This window comes from Phodopus roborovskii, unplaced genomic scaffold, assembly GCF_943737965.1.
Source record: "Phodopus roborovskii unplaced genomic scaffold, PHOROB, whole genome shotgun sequence".
NCBI classification, from domain to species: domain Eukaryota; kingdom Metazoa; phylum Chordata; class Mammalia; order Rodentia; family Cricetidae; genus Phodopus; species Phodopus roborovskii.
Window position 1 is genome coordinate 22196628 of NW_026126433.1, and position 23474 is coordinate 22220101.

The 23474-nt window shown below is 38.1% G+C and overlaps 1 protein-coding gene across 1 annotated transcript in view; it reads right to left on the reverse strand.

Annotated features, from left to right (window-relative positions):
* Pla2g4a (phospholipase A2 group IVA) overlaps window positions 1-4656 on the reverse strand; it is a 141787-nt gene extending 137131 nt beyond the window's left edge. The window contains exon 1 of the mRNA XM_051185940.1: window positions 4640-4656. The gene's annotated coding sequence lies outside the window, so the exon portion shown is untranslated. The remainder of the gene's footprint in view (window positions 1-4639) is intronic.
* Window positions 4657-23474: the final 18818 nt, after the last annotated feature.

Consider the following 23474-nt stretch of genomic DNA (forward strand, 5'->3'; position numbering starts at 1 on the left):
TTGATTTTTCCCAAATTAGTCTTTTCACATCTGTAAATGTAGACAGTAGTGACTGCTCTGCTAATTCATAGTTATTTAAAAAAAATCCTTTGGTGTTTTTTTCTTTTTCAGTACTGAAGACTGAATCTATGGTTGCATGAATGTTTGACAAGCAAAGATAGCGCCACCCATCAACCTCCCCTTTTATTTTTACTTTTATAAACATTTTAGACAGGATATCATTAAGTTACCCATGTTGGCCTTGAACTTAATGTGTAGCCCAGGCATGCCTTGAACTTGTTAACCTCCTGTGTTAGCTTCCAAGTAGCTGGGCTTACATGCCTGCCTATGATACCAGCCTCAGTTATAAATAAAATTCTTATGTAACATTTTTATAAACCGTACACCACTATATAAATAGAAGATAATATAGAACTCTTATTTTTTTCAAACTAAATTCGGAACAATAGCTCATAAACAGAAACAAAATGAATAAGAAAATATAAGTTGAGTCTTATAGACATGAGCTTTCTACATTTGAAAAGAATGATGGAATTAGACATATTAGGGACACTTGTCTGCTAACTCAAAACCTACTCTTTCCTAAAAGTCCTAAATTTGCCTGTAGACTCCAAGGCAAAGCAAAAGAGCAGAAGAAAGTGAATGCAAATTGTTCCCAGCTCCTTGTGCTAAAGAGAAGGAAGAAAAAGATGAGGGCTGTCCATTATCTTTTAATCCCAGCTCACCCCCAGGTGTTAGTTGAGTTTCTCCAAAGATATTTGAATTAATTAAGTGATTAAACTGGTAGTGCAGCTTTTCAAAACTGCTTATGGTCAGCGCTGAGTTATGTACATTTGTTTGAGAAGAGAAGGAAACTATTTAAGTTTGCTTTGCATGTATTCAAAGTCACAGACAGTAAAACAATAACTGAGACCTATATCTCTAAAGCAGCAAAAAACAAGCTGCAGCCCCACCCCCAACACACACACACACACACACACACACACACACACACACACACACAAGTCTGCACAGGTAATGGCATTAAAAGATCAGAAAAGCATCTTCCTTGCTTGCTGCCTTCTCTGAAAACAACCCCAGGATCACCATCCTAACTCTTTGTTGCCCCATTAGTCAAAAGGTAGAAAATGATGAGTCAGTCAATGCTTAAACTCACTATACATTCATTATTGACAAACATGGGCATTCTTTTTACAAAACTTTTATTAGTAATCATCACATAACCAGCTCTTAGCCTTTGCCCTACTTTTTCTACATGAAGCAAGCCTAGATGTCTCCAGGGCTGTGAGAAATGCTGTAGAAGTTTGGGGCATCTTCTCAGAATTCTCTTGTATTTCCTCAATTTGGGTAAACTATGAGTCCATGAGAATATGATTTGCTTTCATATTTTTGTGCATTCCCACCCTTTGTGAAGGGAAGTTCCATGAAATACTGAAACCAAACCCTAAAAGATAAGTCTACAGGGTTTCTGTCTCTACTTCAGCATTTTATCTGAAACATTAAAACCCTTGACTTTCTTCAAAGTCTATGAGGATTCCATAAGATCTCTCTAATGATGTCCACTATAGCTGTTCAGATTTACTATGCTAAAAATTAAAGCTCAGAAAAAAATGTTAAAGTCACATTGAAAAATGCAAACATCTAAGCAACCACTCTGAACATCTGTCAAACTTCTTTAAGAAAAAGATGCAATTGTAAATACGATAAGCCCTCTTCCTGTAATGGTTGTCTGAATGACTGGATTCTCCACTTAGTATTCTTCCTCATAGCATCCAGTATCAGCACAGGCAAACTCTTCTAATACCTCAAGCTGCTTATGAATGGACATACATCTCAAAAGCAAAATGGAAGAGTACTGTGTGACATGTAAAATATTTTGAAGATCCTTAACACACTGAATTATTTTTATTCCTATTTTACAGCTTAAAAATAACAATATAAGGAGGTTAAGTAACTAGGTGGTTTATGATTTTATTACTTGAAAGTTGTGGAATTTTTGTTAAAGTCTAGAAATGCACTTTTAAGACTGAACCATAATGACCTGTGCAAACATTAATATAATGGTGCTAGATTAAATATTACATATAATATGGAAATTTGTAATCAATATTATTTATATTGATTTATATTGATCCAATAATTTATGATTGATCAATTCAGCATATCCACAGACTGCACATAGCTCACGGAAAGAGCCATAGTCTTTAATGGCTACATGGTATCTGACTCCTAATAGTTCAGAATCATGGTATGTGATAAAAAGAAAAAAAATATACAGATGAACATATGGTCACAATTATAAAAAATGTTTTAATAGAATCATGCAAATCAAAGGAAAATGCTCTATAAAATGGCACCAAATTCAAACTCTCAGATTTGTGAGTCTACAAATGAGACTATAAGTTATAAAGGCAAATGGGTAAAAGCACAAATTAATGCAAATAAGATTCTTTTTCTATGTGCTAATAATTTATGCTGTGTAATCAATAAATACTAAGAAAGTAAATAAATGGAAGAAAGTCATTTAAAAATAAGTTCTTAGAAGAGGATAGGTATTTTTTTTTTATTTTGTTCTTTTCATTTTTCTATCATTTAACAAGATTTTCACAGTGGGTATAAATTACCTTTGTAAAAGGCAATAATATTAAAACTCATGATCAATCTGGAAAACATAATGCAGACTGTTAGAATAAAAGTAGAATATGCATATATACTTCATAATCCAATAAAAAAACTTGCACCTATTTCTCCATTATACATATTATGGTTAAGTAAAAAGATTCATCATAAGTTGCAAAAAATGACAGGTCTAATTCATTGGTGATTATTATTGGAGTTGAGTCTAGAATCTAGGTCACTTACTTTGTAGACAAGGGCCTACTCAGAGCCCTAGGGTGCTTAGAATTCCTAAATATCGGTGAACAAATGCCAGTGTGGACACTCGAGTATTGGCAGCTAGATAATCCTACACTTACAAGTGGAATAGTTTGCTACTTAACTTTGATGTATTATCAGAAAACACAAAATTTAGGAAATAGTAATTCTTTTGGCAAATATGAGAATTTCTTCCTTTCAGATCCGTATACACTGGAAGAGTGTACATACATTATCATAAGAGGATTCCAGACTTCTCAAACTGTTTATAAAGGACTCAGTGATCAAAGAGAAACAAAAAAAGCAAAAGAAATTTCATTTACAAGCAAGCATGTGGTAGTAAATAGGAGGGGAGGAAAAGGAACCTTGCAAGTTCTGTCTTCCTCTTTTTTTATTCCTGGAACATGTTAATTAATATGCACACAATCAGCTTAAGGACCCCGCTTTCTATGTGATAGCATTAGAAAAGACAAGTGTTAAAAACAGGCAATTACCTCTAGGACATGAATTTTACCAGGGGTTAAGACATGTGTCTCAGAATTTTAATTTTTCCTATTTAAAAATAAATATTAAATGCTATTAAAAGAACTTAACACTGTTAAAATGAAAGTTTCTTTTCCCATAAAATATGCTTCCCTTAGAGGAAGTTTGTAAAACTTTGAGAAAAGGCCAATTAAATACTTCTCTATGCATTACACAATTATTAATTAATTTAGAATTCAACTCTTCCTCAGCTCAATTAAAACAAAACCCCAACTTCTCTGGCAAGTTCTCAGCACACCTGATATATAATTTCAAGCCTAATAGGTTATTTCACTAAATTCCCTGTGAATCTCCTTGACTTTGCAATTTCAAATATACCCAACAAATGGAAACAAAACAAAATGCACCCCCCTTTCCCAAACTAGAATCCCAAATATAACATTAGAATCGCCATTCTAAGTGATATGTGTCTAACACTCTCCACCCCCTTTACAGAAAGCAGTCTAAACCATCAGCCAGAAGCAGAGGCACTTTTCTTAACCTAGATTTTGAACTGATGAAAATATATTTAAGATTGAAATCATTATAAGTTGTAAAAGACTTAAACAGATTAGGTCGCTGTTATTTCAAAACCAAAGGCCTTTACGCCTTCCTTCTTTTGCACCCCAAATCTAAAACAGTAGTCACACTCAAAATGCAAGCGAGCAACTTGATAAAATATATTCAAGAAACGTTTTGACCTGTTCTGCTATCAGAACAGACAAGTTACCCAAAGACGAAGGGACCAGCAGTGCTTGGTAGTTCACGGGTAGTTTTTCAGTATTGTCTGTCGTACAACACAGAAATATATTAGATACCCAGGAAGTCACTGATATAACTCTTTTTTAAAAATAATTAAAATTTCAATGAGTCTCCAAACTGCCCCCTAAGCAACTCCACAGTCAAGCAATATGCAATGCAAGCCCAGGAGTCCTCAGCAATCATTGGGTGGCATCACGTGGAACACAAAGAAGCGCCAACTCACTTCTCTATAAATACTAAATTTTCCAGCAGCCACTGAAGGAAAGAGTTTCTCCTTTTATTCCAACCTGTGCTGTGACCCAGGAAAGCAAGTCCTTGACGGTAAGAAGAGGACTGAAGCCTTTTCTTTGAATCTTTCACAAAGGCAGAGGAGTGAAAGCAGTGAGGTTTCATCACTCCTGGCTGCCTTCCTCCTCGAGAGCTGCCCACGGAGAGCTGGGGAGAGCGCGAGAGGGGGCAAGCAAAGAGAGTAAATGCTTACAGTTCCCAGAGTTAAATGAGAGTCCTCAGGCTTCTCGGTGCCTCTGGTTTTCTGTCAGAAGGGATCCCCTCACTGTTCCGACTTCAAGAAAGTCTTTTCTCCCTGGTAGGAGGGGCTAAGAAGTGGGCTGGTCTCACTGGATGTTAAGGTGGAATTCAAGCCAGGGTGAGCTCTTCTGATGAAGACCAACATCCTAAACGTATGTGTTTAGTTTTCAGGACCGAGCCTTTAAAGTCATAATGAATGCTTTAAAAACATGTGACCTAACTGGTTCTAATGTGTGTGTGTGTGTGTGTGTGTGTGTGTGTGTGTGTGTGTGTGTGTGTGTGTGTGTGTGTGATACTGCTGCTTGTCCTTAAGCAGTCACTACTTCCTCTTTTTCCCAAAAGACTAAGAGCAAAGTTGAAAAGATAATGAACTATATTGAACATTTTAAGTCTTGAAAAAGCTGAGTTCAAAACAAACATGCATATGAAATAGATATATTTTACAGTTGAACAATGTTGCGCCACTTTAAAAATCAAACCTGCTCAAGCTTTTCTCTCCAGGCTCAAAACTTCTGAAAAGACAAGTGTTCAGACTTAGAAGCAATAACAAATGGGCCAGAATCCCGAGATTGCAAGACAGTTTGAAGTATTTGATAACTTTTCTGTGAAGGGAGTGCAAGTATTGCATCCCTTTTAGTGCAAGCTTGCTGGTAGCTCACATCTGTAATTCCAACACTTGGAAGGCAGAAAGAGAAGAGTTGGTGAGTTCAAGGCCAGCCTAAGTTACACAATGAAGACCTATCTCAAAGCAAACAAACATCATGAGAATTCACGAAACACCATCATCCTAAGTACCCTGGACAGGAGGAAGTTTGTGGTACTCTGACATATCAGCAATGCTCACCATTGTGCCCCTTCCTCCCAACAACTCCTTCATTCATCTCCTAATTAATGTTATCAATATGTTTATGAGGTACATCTTTTTTTAATTTTCTTCTTCTCTCACTTTGCTTTCTAGCTCTGGGATAAAACTTTCTGACCAAAAGCAACTTATGGGGAAGGGTTTATTTGGGCACATATCCTAGTCACAGTCCATCATGAAGAGAAGTCAGAAACCTGATTTCAAAGGAGAAACCTGGAGCTGGAAACTGAAGCAAAACCAAAGCCAAATGCATTATTTTTTTTATCTCATTTCATAATTTACTTGCTTTTGTTTAATGAGACAGCCTAGGCTGAACTCAAACAGCTGTCTAGCAAGAGGTGACTTTGAACTCCTAATTCTCCTGCCTCCAAGTCCTTGAGATCATAGGATCATGCCACCATGCCTGGCAATCCATATCATGACAGTTCTTAAATGTTCCTTTATCAGTGACAAGTAAAGCAAATCTGACCATAAGTGGCAGACTAGAATACTTCATTCTATCACAAAGTGCAAGTTTATGTGGCTTAAATAGAAAATTTCACCCAATTAAAATCAATATGCCAATCCACCACAGAAAATACGGCTACAGATAAATCATATTCAAGAACTTTTGGAGAACAGCTGGATTAGAAGTGAGTTTGCCTTCTACGCACTTGCAGCCATAATTCTACAAGCTGCTTTCTGCTATCTAAGATCCCTCAAAATTTCTTGCAGCAAATGTCTGCCCAATTTTAGTGACTCTGTCACAATGGGCACAAACCCCATTACTCAGCCCGTAGAAGGACTTCCAGGCACTCTGTGGGGTTTTGAAAATATTTATGCTGTTGGAATTTAAATGTACTGACGACAGTGTGTAGTCTAAGCCCCGTGCCCTCTGTGTTGAGGCAATTCTGGGTAGGAAGAATTATTGCTGAGTAAATTTCCAATGTTTCCTAAGTAGCTGAGCCCTGACAGATGTCAACAGAGGGTTTTCCTTTAGCACATTGATTGTCTAGGGCTGAGATAATAATAGCATTCTTATATGTGTGTTTACAAAGCCTCTGTCTGCAACCTCAGGAACACTTTCCTATTTACTCTTTCAAATACATGGTCAGGCCTCAGCAGCTACTCAGAAACTCTTCCTTCATTCTTCACATATATGTCATTTTCCTTCCATTAGAAACACAGCAAAACAAGTCATTTTATCTTCACACAACTTAAAAAAGATAGTCACATACTGGAACTTCATTTCATTTATTTATCACATGGCTTTAAATTCTACAGTTATCCCATGTTTATTTTCATGGGTGAAGTACAATTAACTCCCAATAAAAATATTTTTAAAACTGCTTTTAGAAAAATTGTGGGTCATGGAATAATTCTTCAGGCTTAGCACTTCAGAAACTGAGGCAGGCAAATCTCAGTGAGTTTAAAGTCAGTCTGGTCTATGTGGGCAGGTGTAGCCCATCCAGGGCTACATAGTGAGACCCAATATCAGAGAAAGAGAAAAACAGAGAGGAGCATGGGGAAAAAAAAACCTAGGCTGTCCAGATGATTCCATGGGTAAAAATACTTGTCAGGCAAGCTCCACGACCTGAGTTTGATCCTTGGGTCCCACACTATAGTGCAAAGAGAGAACTGACCGAAAGTCCTTCTCTTCCCTCCACAGGAACACTTGTACACACACAATTACTATTATTATTGACATTATTATAAACAGTATAATAAACACATTTTAATAACAATAAATACAATTTAAACATAGGAAAATAAAGAAAGAAACATTTACTTAATGAAAGAACATTTTTGCTCCAAATTTGAATGAAAGGCTGGAGAGATGATGCAATTGCTAAAATACTTGCTAAGGAAGTGTGAGGATACTGGTCAAGGTCCTTAGCACCAATATTAATGGCAATTCCCTTTTACAACCACAGAAATGGGAAAGTAGAGATATGCAGATTCCAGAGGCTAGCTGGCCAGCTAATCTAACTGAATTCATGAGCTCTAAGTTTAGTAAGAGGCCCTGTCTCAAAATGATGATGATGATGATGATGATGATGATGAGATCAAGGGACTTGAGGAATGGCTCAACAGCACTTGCTGTTTCTTCTAGAAAGCCATCTTAGAGTCCCAGAACCCATGTTGAACAGAAAACAACTGTCTATCCTAGCTCCAGGGTATCTTATGTCTTCTTCTGACCTCCACAGCCACCCACACATAGGTGACAGAAAAAAAAAATAGAAATGAGTTTTTAAAATACACAAGATGGAAAGTGATCAAGAAAGACAGTGGGTATTGATCTTTGGCCTCCAGGCGTGTACCTGTAGCACACCTGAACATATATACAAACAAACATTTACATACTCATGAACACATATACATATCATACACGGGGGGGGGGGGGGTTGGAGAATTAGCAAAAACCAACTGTTTTATTTCTCTAGGTGGGCCCATTAAGAAAAGCATTGATGGCACAACCAACTTAAAAAACTATCACTTTATTCACACTGTATTGGTTAAACTTTATGAACCAACTGGAACAGGAAAAAATGCTCAGATGGTTGGGGAAATGTTATCTGAGTTGCTCCCTGGGGTGAGATTAACTTTAAACCAATAGACAAGCCTCCTTAGTCCATGGGGGCAAAGGAATAAATCGAACTAGCACTCCAGAGGTACTGAAGAGAAAGTAAACAGAATACACAAGCTCTGTGTTGTGTTTTCATGGAGCTACACCCTAGATGATGGAAGAACAGAGAACCAGATGGTCTTCTTAAGCTATTGTATCCCGGAAAAGCCTTTAAGGATGTGGCATTTTGGCTGAGGTTTGGAAGATGAAACCAAACATGTGAGGAATGTTCCAGACAAAAGAATCAGAAAGTATGTACATAGAAACCTAAAATGACCCATGAAGTCTGAAAGATGCACATGAGAGTTCCAGCACTCAGGCCTTGAACAGTCAAGCACTGATGTGAACAAAGAGAAAAGAGGGTTAAATCAGAAATCCAATGGGCACCCTGAAGCTAGGATTGGAATTTGGGGGTAAATGGCAACAATAAATGCAGAGGTCAGAACTAAGGGACTGCAAAGGTGTTTCCAGGATATAATAGAGTTTATGGGGAGAGGAGTTGGAGGCAGTTTTAGAAATGTACATTGGAGGTCAGGTTTTTTGGTTTTGACAGACATCTAAATTTGGACCTAGAATGAGATGTTCCAGGTTATCTATAATGTTCTGAATTTGAAAGCTGCTGATTGGTGACCTTGATAGCTTGATATTCTGCATACTGATATTTCTAAAGTTGTTGACAGTAGACTAGATAGGAATAGAGATGGTGATGTTAAAAAGGGGGGAGCAATAGGAGCACTGTCAAACAGGCATAGAGCACTAGGACCTGAATGGAAAGAGACCCATCGGGGTGGAGCAGGTGAGTAACACTAGATCGAAGTTAACTGTAATTCTATCCTGTGGAAGTTAGTTTAGATAAGATCCACAGTTCGAACACAATTTAGAATTAGAGGCTTATTGCTTTATACATCCATGGGACGTACTTACACAATATGTATGACTTAAGGCTTTGTATGCTTGTTTTGGTTTGTCAAGACAGGGTCCTAGAATTGAAACTTAACCTTGAACTCCTGATTTTCCCACCTCTGCTTTGCAAGTGCTAAAATTACAGATATGCAGCACCACACCCTTCTCAAGACTTCAAGTTTTTATCTTCAAGATGGTGTTTACATTGAAATTTTATGCCCAAACAGGTAAAAAGTTTAATCTTAGTTAGAACCAGTTTTGTCATCTGAAAATTAGGGAAGAAAAAAAACAGGGGAGGAGGGAATAATTGGCACAACAAATCATTTTTTTAATACCCTTTCTAAGACTTTCTAAGTTACTATCATTAATTTTATAACACTAAACAAGCTACAACTGCCAAAGAAAATTTAAAGGTCGTCACAGAAAAGGTTATTGCTTGAACTTTATGATCTTTAAGTATATATATCAAAAGAATTTTACATTGTTGCTTAAAACATACTTTGAAGAGAATCCAAGGCAGGGTTCATCTTACAGGAGTAAGACCCTGTCTCAGAGACCTCTCCTGGTCCTTTAGAGTATAGAAGCAGGGTGGGAGAGTTGACGGCATAGTGAATGAGATGGTTTGCTATTGAATCATGAAGACCTGACTACAGATCCTAATGCCCCTATAACAAGCCACGTGTGAGCCTGTGTACCCCAAACCTCAGTGCTTTGGAGGATAGAGACAGAAGAATTGCTGAAGCTTTCTGGCGGCCTACCTAGCTTAAACACACACACACACACACACAGGCTCCAGGTCCAGAGAGAGACTATGCTTCAAAGGAATAAGGCAGAGGGGATAGAGATGGAAAATTCCCTAGCATACCTTCTTCCTCAATGTAAGAAGTTAATGAACAGCATGTAACAAGATTAAATTATCACCTGGCACAAAAGCCATGAGTGACACCTGGAGTTCAAGTCCTAGTAGTTGGCAATGGGAATCTTTAGTACTTGTGTTATTTTCGAACAAGGCACATATTCTACATTCTGTCTGATACTCCACACCAGTGCATAGCTGAACTGGGTCACTTACAAAAAGGCAAGGGATCTTCTAGGTATAATTTGGGGGTTTGAACTCAAAGCAAGCCCAACCAACAGACCTGGCTACTGCAAAGGCAGGTTTCAGAGGAGAAAGGAATATGTGTCTCTCTGGGTAAGGAACAGCTGTACTTATTATTCAAGAAAGTGACAGGTGGGCAACTGTGGAACACTCAAGAGTCTTTATTAATAGCATGACACTTGAGGCTGGAGACATGGTTTGGTGGCTAAGAACACTTCCAGAGGACCTGGGTTCAGTTATCTGCATCCTCATGGTGGCTCACAACTGCCTGTAACTCTAGGGCAGGAGATCCAATACTGCTGCTAGCCTTTATGGGCTGGTGCACAATTGCACAATTCATCCATGCATGCAGGCAAATATAAATAAATAAATAAATAAATCTAAAAAAGAAAATTCACCAAAAATGATAATACCAACCTACTGAATACTGATGTTGTGAGAAACTGATAAAGTAAACACAGGGTTGTTTTGCTATTTCTGTCATTGGAATATATTCCTCTAAATTTCAGAACTCAAGAGCTTCCAGAGCCAGGCCCATAAGTGCTGCAATGCTTCATGACTTCATTGCTACATTGTTAGGCATGTGGTATTTATTCTGAGTGGAGACAGACCCCGATCTAGGTCCAGTCCAACAGGGAAGACAACCTGTCAGGAGTAGGTTTTCCTCTGCCAGTCTGGTTCAAGCACCCTGTCAGCCCCAAATGACACACTGAGACGCTGCATTAGATATAAAGTATGCCAGTTACTAGTTTCTTGTTGGCTAGCTCTGTCTTAAATTTTAACCGATTTCTATTAATCTAAGTATTTCCACGTGGACTCATCTTACTGGGGAGAGGGCCTGAGCCTCTATTCTCTCAAGTCTCTACATATTGACTCCTCCCTACTATTTCCTCGAATCCTCCTTATCTCCTAGTCCTGCCTATCTTACTTTCCTGTTGGCCAACAGTGCTTTATTCATTAACCAATAAGAGAAACATATTTACAGAATAACATATCCCATCATCTCTTCTTTTCTGTCTAAAATAAAAGGGTTTTAACTTTAACATAGTAAACGATATAACAAAACAGTTATCAAATAAGAACCATAGTTAAAAATGTTCAGTCCATTAACATTTAGTAAGATTTAAAGAAATATTTTTTTCATATATCCTATCTTTGTGAGTCTAAAGTCCTATATGTAACTTATCTTTAATCCTAACTAAGGAAAACTATAACCATAACTATCTGTCTTCGACTCCATCAAAGACCACAGAAGGATAATATATAAACTCTAGAAATGACTGAGACATCTCGCTACCTGGTCAGACATCTGAAGTTCTTCTGTAATGTTGCATCTTCAGCCCATAGGCCATAGTGTGTCTGGCAGACTCCTCAGCAAAGCAGGAAATTTAAACTGTACACCTGTATTGGCAGTTTTTCAGTCACATTTCTCTGTGTCCTATAGTCTGTCTGGCAGACTCTTCCATGAAGCAGGAACCCTGTAGCAATGTCTATCTTGTATCAGCAGTCACTTTCCTGTGGGTCCTGCATGTCCAGTTTATACAGGATAAAGTTAAACAGTCTAGACAAGAGCAGTATCTTGCCCAGATAGCTACTCTTCCCATTTTGAAAGCAAACTCCATAACAAGATTCATCAATGTCCATCTTCCTTTTCTGGCGCAGGTGATGTTGTCAGGAGCAATTATGCCTCACTGCTAAGAAAAATCCTAAACTATTTTAAATGTCATATTCTGTAGGCCTTTGAAAGGTTTGTAGAATGTCTTTTCATCTCAAATACATCTCTGTATATCTAGAAATCCTAACTAACTTAACTATAAGTTTTGACTATTATAAGTAACTATCTATAATTTGTGCTAAATTATACATTACATTTCTAAATGAGATATGTAAACACAATACCTAAACAAGAGGAGAAATATACATATCACAAAATCCACCTTAAGTTTGTATCAATAAATGAAAATCCATTCCAAAACAAAGTATTCATATCTATATCATAATCCCCCTTTTACCTTTAAAGATATTGGTTGTGAACATTAACCATTTATAACAACCCTATATAAATGAAAATAAATATTTATAAACAATATTTGGAAATTTGGGCATCATTCTTTCCAAACTGCTTCCTGCTGGTAGGGGACGCTGTCATGGGGATCCTAGGAAGACGCAGAAATTCTGGCTGTAGTCTGCAAGGCTGCCTTGTCCCACCTGTTCTGAATTGTGCATCACGGGGGACTCTGTTGTAGGGGGTCTGGCTTGATCAAACCACATCAGTCTGGAAGGAATCCACAGCTTTTCATTTTCTGTGGAAACAAAAATAGAAATCTTTTTCCCCAGTAACCATAAAATGAATTAATTCAGCAGCATTTCTTTTAACAGTTGTTATTTCCTCAGCAGTCAAACAATACAAACACAATGTAATAACGTGCAGTATCCAGATTCTCTTTGTGCTTTCCATCTTTATGTGGCTTTATTTCTTTTACCTTTATTTATTTTATTTTATTTTATTTATTGAGACAGGGTTTCTCTGTGTAACTTTTATCTGTCCTGGAATTATCTTTGTAAGCAAGGTTTACTTTGAAATCACAGAGATCTGTTTGCCTCTGTCTCCTGAGTGCTGGAATTAAAGGCCTGTGCCATCTCACCCAGCTACTCTCTTTCTTTTTATTATTTTTTTAAACCATTTCATCCTGTTTCTTTTTCTCTTCCAAGCCTATGTATATTTTAAAACACACTGTAAACCTTTAGAGGTTGTTCGTAATCTAAATCTGTCTTTACTGTAAATTATAAGGAGTAAAGTTTTTCTGCCCGCCGTGCCTGCCCCAAATAACGCACACTCTGTATTTGATATAATGCTGTTGGCCAGGTACTAGTTTCTTATCGGCTAGTTCTGTCTTAATTATTAACCCATTGCTGTTAATCTATGTATTTCCACGTGGTCTCATCTTACTGGAGAGCCAGTTGGCATCCTGATGTCTCCAGACTCTCCATATTGACTCCTCCTTACTACTTCCTCTTTGTTCCTTGTCTCCTAGTCTCTCCTTTTTTCCTTTCCTTTTGGCCAACAGTACTTTATTCATTAATCAGTATGAGAAACATATTTACAGAATGACATCTTCCATCATCTCCTCTTTTCTGTCAAAATAAAAAGAAGGGTTTTAACCTTAACATAGCAAAATATATCACACAACAGTTATCAAATAAGAATCACAGTTAACAATATTAAATCCATTAACATATAGCAAGATTTAAAGAAAGTATTCTATCATCTATCCTATCTTTGTGAGTCTAAAGTCCTATATGTAACTTATCTTTAATCCTAACTAAGGAAAACTATAACCATAACTATCTGTCTTCAAAGACCACAGAAGGATAATATATAAATTCTAGAATTGACAGAGACAACTTGCCTGGTCAGTCACCTGAAGGTCTTCTATAATTTTTCATCTTCAGCCCATAGGCCATAGTGTGTCTGGCAGACTCCTCAGCAAAGCAGGAAATTTAAACTGTACATGTGTATTGGCAGTTTTTCAGTCACTTTTCTCTGTGTCCTGCAGACTATCTAGCAGACTCTTCCTTGAAGTAGGAACTCTGTATCAATGTCCATCTTTAATCAGCAGTCATTTTTCTGTGGGCCCTGCATGTCCAGTTTATACAGCATAAAGTCAAACAGTCTAGACAAGAGCAGTATCTTGCCCAAATGGCTAGTCTTGCCATATTCAAAGCAAACTTCATAACCTGTTTCTTTAATGTCCATCTTCCTCTCTGACACAGGTAGAGTTGCCAGGAGCAGTTGTGCCTCACTGTTAAGAAAAACCCTAAACCACTTTAAATGCCATATTCTGTAGATCTTTGAAAGGTTTGAAGAATGCCTAGCCATCTCAAATACATCTTGAAAACCTAACTAACTTAACTGTAAGTTTTACCTATCATAGGTAACTATCTATAATCTGTATTAAAGTATACATTAAATTTTAAATGAGCTATATAAATACAATACCTAAACAAGAGGAGAAATATACATATCATAAAATTGACCTTAAATTGTATCAATAAATTAAAATACATTCCAAAACAAAGTATTCATATCTATCCATAATCCCCTTTTTTTACCTTTAAAAATATGGGTTGTGATCATTAACCATTTATAACTAACCCCATTTAAATAAAAACAAACATTTATAAACAATATTTGGGAATGTGGGCGTCATTCTTTCCAAACTGCTTCCTGCTGGTAGGGGGCGCTGTCATGGGGATCCTAAGAAGATGCAGAAATCCTGGCTGTAGTCTGCAAGGCTGCTATGTCCCAACTGTTTTGAATGTTGGGTCACCTGCGACTCTGTTTTAGGTCTGGCTTGATCAAACCACATCAGTCTGGAAGGAATTCATAGCTTTTCATTTTCTGTGGAAACAAAAATAGAAATCCTTTTCCCCAGTAACTTGTCCCTAAACTTAAATTTTTGTGTCAAAGCATTTATAAAATATATAAATTGAATTAATCCAGCAGCATTTCTTTTAATGGTTGTTATTATTTTCTCAGCAGTCAAATGATACAAAGACAATATGATATCCAGATTCTCTCTGTGCTTCCCATCTTTTCGTGGCTTTTTTATTACCCTATTTCTTCTACTAATTTTTTTTTTTCATTTTTTGAGATACAGTTTCTCTGTATAACTTTTATCTGTTCTGGAATTCACTCTGTACACCAGGCTTACTTTGAAATCACAGAGATCTGCTTGCCTCTGTCTCCAGAGTGCTGGGATTAAAGGCGTGTGCCACCACACCCAGCTACTCTACTTCTTTTTTTCTTTTCTATACCATTTTATCCTGTTTTTCTTTCTCTCCCAAGCCTACGACTATTTTAAAACACACTGTAAACCTTTAGAGGTTTTTCTTAACGTGAATCTGTCTTTACTGTAAATCTTTATCTTTTTTTGGCCAGGAGTCTTTTATTGGTAAACAGCAACATTGTTAAAATGAAATTCATAGTTGTTTCTGCAGCGGTTTATCAAAGATGGCGGCGGCTATTTTTCTGCCAGCACTGAGAGCTGTGCTCAGTGTCTTGGTCTGCACGGCCATCCAGCAGCATGCTGCCAGCTTGGAGATGTGGTCATTGCCATTGCTAGCTTTCATACACACCAATGAATTGTTAGCAGAGTTTATTAAAAGCCTTGCAGGTTTTTGACGCTTATGATAAGTCAAGAAACCTCCCTTATGGGAGCAGCACAAATCTCTGTTTGTCTTTAGCAAAACAGAACCCAACTGAGAAAAATGCTGCTACCAAGAAGCCTTGCTTTTGTTTATTTTTTGGTTTGTAAAACCCTTTTTTAAGCTTCTGTTAAGTTTTAAATGGAAGTTCTTATTAGCCATTTGAAGAGCCATATGTAAAGAGTAAGGTTTTTCTGCCTGCCGCTGGTCTTGTCCCATCGCCACGCCAGCCCCAAATAACGCACAGAGACTCTGTATTTGATATAATGCTGTTGTCCAGGTACTAGTTTCTTATTGGCTAGCTCTGTCTTAATTATTAACCAATTTCTGTTAATCTATGTATTTCCACATGGTCTCATCTTACTGGAGAGCCGGCTGGCGTCCTGCTCTCTCCTGACTCTCCATGTTGACTCATCCTTACTACTTCCTCTTTGTTCCTTGTCTCCTAGTCCCTCCTATTTTCCTTTCCTATTGGCCAACAGTACTTTATTCATTAATCAGTATGAGAAACATATTTACAGAATGACATCTCCCATCAGTAAATCTTTATCTTTTTGTGGCCATGAGTCTTTTATCTACTAAACAACAACATTGCTAAAATGAAAGCCATAGTCAGCAGAACATGAGACTCTTAATTTCAGGGTCATGGGTTCAAGCCCCACGTTGGACACCATTTTGTTATGAGTAGGTTTTCCCAGCAGCCTGCCCCAAATAACACACAGAGACACTGATTTAGGTATAAAGCTGTTATACCCATTTCTATTAATCTAAGTATTTCCACGTGGTCTTATCTTACTGGAGAGAGGGTACAGACCTCTGTTCTTTCCAGTCTCTACATCTCGACTCCTCCCTACTCCTTCCAGAATTGTCCTTGTCTCCTAGTCCTGCTTATCTTGCTTTCCTATTGGCCAACAGTGCTTTATTCATTAGCCAATATGAGAAACATATTTACATAATGATATATCCCATCAGCAACCAAGCCACATAAAGTTTCCAGAATTTAAATCTGCCATGTATCCCTGAAGGCTCAGAACACATTAAAAAAAAAAAAAAAAAAAAAACAACTGATAGATGGTCACTACCATTCTAGCCGGTTTGCAAAACCTGCATTGCTTTTGCTTGGGATCACTTTTGCTCGGGATTACCATAGTTGCTTAGATGTGGACCCAGCAACAGGTAGGTCCTTCTCTGGCATCCTTCTCCAGCTGCCTGAGTAGGTTGGGCCTTGGGCAGTCATGACTGAAAGGGCTTCAGCAAAGGGAGGTAAATAAGCACTGGTGAACCTAATATTTCTATGCACAACCTCATTTTTAAAAAAGAAATTTATGTTCTAAAAGGGGCACCTTCATTGAAAAGCTGGCTGGAAAGCTGACCAAATGCTTCTTGCTCTCTATTCCTGTCACTGGCAAATGACAGGGAAAGCAATCACTTCCTTAAACAACAAGCTGTGCCATACCTATTTGTCAACAAAGTAGTTCAAAGGACTACTGACACAGCATACCACGATTGATGGTGGTGGCGGTGTGTGTGTGTGTGTATGTGTGTGTGTGTGTGTGTGTGTGTGTGTGTGTGTGTGTGTGTGTTTGCTCCATGATAAAACAAGGACCCTTAATACCAGGCTCTTCTTATTCCTTGAGTTGCAGATTGGAAATCAGCATCCTGTGTGATCCCTTGGACTATCTCAAAGATCTATCCTGCTGCCCAGAGTGGGCCAGGCCCTCCCACATCAGTTATCAAAACACTTTCTAACAGATTTAGACACAGGTCATTCTGATCTGAGCAATTCCTCCATTGACGTTCCCTCTTCCTAAGTGACTCCAAATTTTATGAAGTTGAAGGTAAAAACAAATTAGCACAACTGTCTATTATTTTTGTAGTTTGGATATTTTGAATCAACAGCTCGCATCAACTAATTGGAGATGGAACATGATGATGGGTCAATACCCCAAAGTCCAGGGACCCCCTCCTCTGTATGTAAAATGCAATGTGCTTTCCCCAATGACCCTCTCCTCTGCATGTAACATACAATGGGCTTTCCTCTGCTGCTTCCTGTTGTGCAACGAACCCATGTTCTCTAATTTTGCTTAAACATTCTTTTTAAAGATAAGACACTAGACTTAAAGTCTTATCACAATTACCATAATCTGATATGCCGCTGCTTCTCCTATTGTGGTTTTTAAGAGGCCCTTTAAGACTACATCATGGGAGCACTGGCTAAAGATAGCAGGGCTCTCCAATCATTTCTGAAAAGCATATTGTAGTGAAATGACTAAAACTGGGAGGAATAGAAGGCACATTTTAATAAATGACTGTAGTGAAGGAAACCATAGTAGAAAGCAGACCAGCCACATCATACAGTGATAGCACTAAGACAGGGAAGGCAATAAAATCAAGTGGTTTTTAACCTACTGAACCAAGAAATAGTCTTAGCAAATACAGGGACCCAAATTATGAAGCTTGAACAAATGAGAGGGGGAAGAGATCTAATAATCCTTGTTTATGAACATATTTTGCATTCAAATAATGATCATCTGGGGGTCCATTATCGTCAAATCAAAAGAGATAAAGAAAGGGATAAGCACTAAACATAAGGAAATGGCTTTGATTTACATCATCTTACACATTTAGGGGAGAGAGTGACTCTTGAAGTCATCCTAAGGAAATACTCATGCTGACCATCATAGTACCTGCCTTGAGTCCCAGCATCCAGGAAGCAAAAACAGGAGGATTTTTGTGAGTTTGAGAACAGCCAGGACTACATAGAGAGACTATAGCAAACAAAGCACCAGAAAAGGAAACATTCATTTTATAAGTGAGGAACTAAAGCAGAGGTTGTATACTGATCTATATACATCACATTCCAGAACTTAAAATGAAACTTTATGTGTGGGCTGGGGTTGGGGGTTTTGACAGTGCATGCCAAGCATATGTGTGAAGACCAGTGGGAAATGTGTGGGATGGGTTGTCTATTTCCACAGTGTGGATCCTGAGACTTGAACTCAGGTCCTCAGGCTTGGCAGCAAGAACCTTTACCCACTGAGCCGTCTCACTAGTTCATTCCATAACTTTTAAGTGGACATTTGAACACCTAAAAATTGCAGGAAGTATTAAACAATATTTTACTTCTTCCTCAAATTAGATGCTGTGGTGATAAATTTAATTGTCAATATGATTGGGTTCAGAAATGCCTACGGCATTAGTGAAATAGGCATCTGACCTGTTCAAGAGAATATTTTCTATAAGGGAAAGGCCCACCATAAGTGTGGGCAGCATTATCCCACAGGTTATAGTCTTGGGCTGAATAAAAAAGGGAAAATAAGAAAACTACCCTAATGTTGGCATCTCCCTTTCTCTGCTTCCTTTTCTCTGATGTAATGTAACTAGATGTCACTTGTCACCAGCACAGACACATTGCCACATGTCCCCTGCATGATGCACTGCATCTCTTCAAACTATAAGCCAAAATAAACCTACAGTCCTGTAGGTGCTTAGTACGCATTTATTTGCTCCAGGAGGAGGGGGATATAGATGCTATCCCAATTCCTTATTGTAATTAAGATCATAGGCTCATAATCTTGGGGCCTTTGAATGAATTTTCTCTTTGTTATCCTGTCTCTGCTGAGACAGGAGTTTCTCCTGCATCACAGCTTCTAAATCATCTTTTCTCCCTTTGTCTATTTTTAGGGCACTCACTCTATTCCATGACTCCAAAGCTGGAAAGGGGTGTTATTAACTGTCCACTGCTGTGACAAATACCTACAGAAATCACTTTTTAATTGCTCAATTATTATTTGTCTGTTTATAGGTGTCTTGCCTACACATGTGTCTGCACACCACTTGCAAGCCTGGTGTCCAAGGAGGCCAGAAGAGATTGTCAAGTGTCACATCCTCTGGAAGTGGAGTTGTAGATGGCTGTAAGCAGCCATGGGGATGCTGAAATTCAACTTATGTCCTCTGGAAGAGCAAGAAGTGCTCTTAACCTCTGAGCCATCTATCAACCCAAGAGAAAGAATTTCAAAGAAAGTTTCATTTTCAGCCCACAGTCGGTTGGCTCTGTTGTCTCTGTGGTGAGGCAGAACTTCATGGTGGAAGCGTGCAGTGGATCAGAGCTACTTAGTTTATGGGAGCCAAGAAGCAGAGATGGAAGAAGGGAGGGAGGGAAGGAAGAACATAAGGAAGGGAGAGGGAGAATGGATAAAAGGAAACAGAGAGACAGGGATAGAGAGAGATAGGGAAGGAAGATGGGATAAAGGATAATAATGCTGTCCCAATGATGCTGTCAAATTGTGTGTCCATTGATTAAGGCAAAAACCATCATGTTCTCATCACCTCTTAATGACACCTTAGCTAGAGACCACACTTTCAACACCAAAGCCTTGTGGAGGGAACCTTCACTCTAAACCTAACAAAGGTCATATTCAACCCCTAACTGGTGAGTAAGGCTATATAGAGTGGCAACTTTAGTAAGGAAAATCATCCTGATTAAGAAAAATCCATCATGTCAACACTTGAGAGGTACAGGCAGGAGACTGAGAGTTGAAGGCCAGCCTCAGCAATAAGTCTGTGACCACCCTGGGCTTTGTGAGGCCTTATTTCAAAAGGAAGTAACTATGAATCCATGTAATTGTGGGATTGACGATGCACTCTGTGTTAAGAATTTTCTGGGTAAGAGCTCCTAAACTCTGTTGAAGAGAGAAGCACATAGTTTATCTTACTGACAGAATGCTTTCCCAGCATGCCCAAGGGACTGGGTTTGATCCTTATGACAAAAAAAAAAAGTAAGCAACACTGAGTAAAACATATGCAACAAAGAGTAGACACAGGTAGTCACAAATAGATGAATACAATTTTATTATTATAAAGGCCTAAGCCAGAAAGCTTGGCCTCAATTCCACACTGGCATCTAGTCACCTAACCCACAGCAAACTCTCCTAATTCCAGTTTTGCTCAATTTTATGTATGACTGAGACCTCACAGCTGTGCCCACACCCTGTCTCTTTACCTCACATTCCTAAGTATATGACTTCAAATCTGAATTGGAAGGTCATCTCATTACTGTTCCATTCTCCTTTCCTTCACTACAAATTTAGAAGAATAGCTCATAGCTGAGCTTGCTGGCCCGCACAAGCAAGAAAACAAATCTCTCTCTCTCTCTCTTTCTCTTCCCCATCCCCCAACCCCATAACCCCATCTGACTGCATTCACTTATGTTTTCTTCATTGCAGTTATCTTGTAATTTTCTCATTCATTAGTCCCTTGTGTATTTGTGAGTCCTTCCACTAGGGCATAAGCACAGTATTCAAGGTATTCTTTGTTTTGTTCCACAGTGCACAGGACATTCTGTGACATGTGTAAGTGACAAATATGAATGATATTACAGAAAAAACAGATATGTGTCTCTATTCTCCCACCTGACTTCTAGTCTCAGATTCTGCTCTGTAGACTCCCAGACTCTGTAGATCCCTAATTTTACCAGAATCTAATTTTCAGATCTCAAGACTTGCTTATGATCCTATGTCCACACAAAAGTCACCCATTATTTTCCACACTCCAACCCTTAACTGAACCTGCATTTCAGCTAACATCTAATTGTCATCCTTCAGCCAAGCATACCATTTGCCCTTGTGTCTTTGCATGGGTCATTGCCTAAAACTGGCTATAGGACTGGAAAGGGTTTCATCATCTTGAGGAAAGCACCTCTGGTCTTCTCTAACCACCTTCCCAAGAGAGCCCTAAATAGTCACACTCTTGTCATTTATTTGACTGTACTAATCTGTAATTTTTAGACTGTTGATTTAAATTTTCATTTTTTCAGGACACGTATATTTATTGTCACTGACTGTATTGTGTATGTTGTTTAAGCTAGAGATTATCCCTTCTTTCTTCTTGCCTATCACAGTACCATGATCACATCTCAGAAGACAAATAGTAAATGTTTTCAAATGCAATTGCATCCAAACTGTGGTACAGGCACTGTGTAAAAGCTATACTGCTTTCCATACCAGCCTAATCCAGCCTTATTCCCAACCTTGCACATTCTCATTAGAGCAGAATGTAATGATACATGTGATGGCTCATGTCTGATATTCCTATCACTAGGGAGGCTCAGGCAGGAGGTTTATTGTGAGTTCAAGGGCAGCCTAGGATACACAGCAAAACTCTCTCCCAACAAATATAAATAAATAACAGTTGTGATCCTATCTGTACTATGCTCTGATTTAAGTCAGAATTTTATTGGAATTTTAATAGCATTTCTTATAACTCTGCAAGCAGTGGTACTTCTTAATCTTATGGTTTCATGACAATATCTCATATGCTCTTAATCTTTAATGTGAATCAGTACTAGTTTAAATATAATGGTGACTTCAATTTTAATTTTTATTAAGTTATTTTGTGTAAGAGGAAAGCTATCTTCCCAGAATTGAGCTGAACTTACTTTCTACTATAGTTTTTATTTTTCTAGTTGATTCATGCTTCATTCTCTTATGCTTTGGCTCATTCTTTCCCGCAATGATTTCAGCCTTGTTCTCAAGTGAATAGCCACAAGGTTTTATCTTGGAATTACTGTTAAATTCTTGTGGTCCACAAGATTTCAGTAGTACGACTGTTTTCTTCTCTATGAGAAGAAAATAGCACTCTGTCCTGTAATTTTGTTTCTTTACAAAAAAAGTGAAAATTACTTGTGGGTTACCACAGCCCTCCTAGTTTTACTTTTAATGAAAATTCATTCATACATTTAACATGTCTTACTCAAATCTTTATATAAACTATTTACCCTGGGATAGTTAAAAAAAAACCTTCAATATCTTATAAACTACTGGGGGTGTAAAAGTGCATTTACACATAAGAATGTATAATATTCTTGCACTATGGCAATATTAATAACAAATACTCTTATATAGGATGATGGTAAATTAGATGTCATTTTGACAATTTGACTGGGCTATGAAATGACATCCATACTCATTGGGAAATACTTCCTCTAGTTATGTCTGCAAAGGTGTCTCAGGAAGCAGACATCATCTGGATAAGAGAATGAGTGAAGAAGATGCTTCCTTACCAGATTGATGTCCAGTAAAGAAAAATGGCAAGGGAATTGTGACTGGAATGGACTTGCTGTTCCAGATCTGTGCATGGCTTCTCCTATTAAAAGGTATCAGAGTTCCTGGCTCTCAGACCTTTGGCTTAAGGGACCTTGCACCCTGGCAAGAGTTATTCTACAAGATACCTGAGTGCCCATACCTTTGCTCATGGACTGGATTGCCCCACCAGATTTCTCATTTCTCTAGTTTGGAAATGGCAATTTGTGGAACTTCCTAACTTTAATATCAGAGAATCAATTTCCATATTAAATCACTTAGTACCTATCTATCATCCATCCATCCATTTTTCATACATCTATCTACCTATCTACTTATATCTCTGTCTAATCTAGCAACCATCTATCTACCTAACTGCCTATCATTTATCCTATTGGCTTTCTTCCTCTGTAGAACGGTCTAATACATGAAGTTTTACTGTTTTCATATCTAGATCCACAATGGTTCTGTAATATGGATGCATGCTAATGACATACTCATTGACACATAGGCATAAAAATATGACACAATTTAATGATTTTAGCTATGAATAGAATCTGAAATTGGTTTTCTTATTCCAAGGTTTATTTCTTACCACACTGCCTATGGTGGTTTGAAAGAAAATAGCCCCAGGAAGAACTGATTGACACTATTGGAACCTGTGGTCTTGTGGAGTAGGTATGGCCTTATTGGAGGAAGTGTGTCACCATAGGAACAGACTTTGAGATTTCCCTTATGCTCAAAATACCACCTAGTGCCTCAGACCACTTCCTGTTGCCTGCAAGATATAGGCCTCTCAGCTACTTCTCCAGCAGGATGTCTGCCTGCATATCAACATGAACTTTATGCAAGCAACCTCAATTATATGGCTTCCTTTATTAAGAGCTGTCATGGTCATGATGTCTCTCTACAGCAATAGAATACCTATCTAAGACACCATCTAACAATAACAAAACTAAGTAATAAAAGAAAGTCATACCCCAATTTACCCATGCTACCTTAGCATTAGGACAACAGGGCAGAGTGAACAGC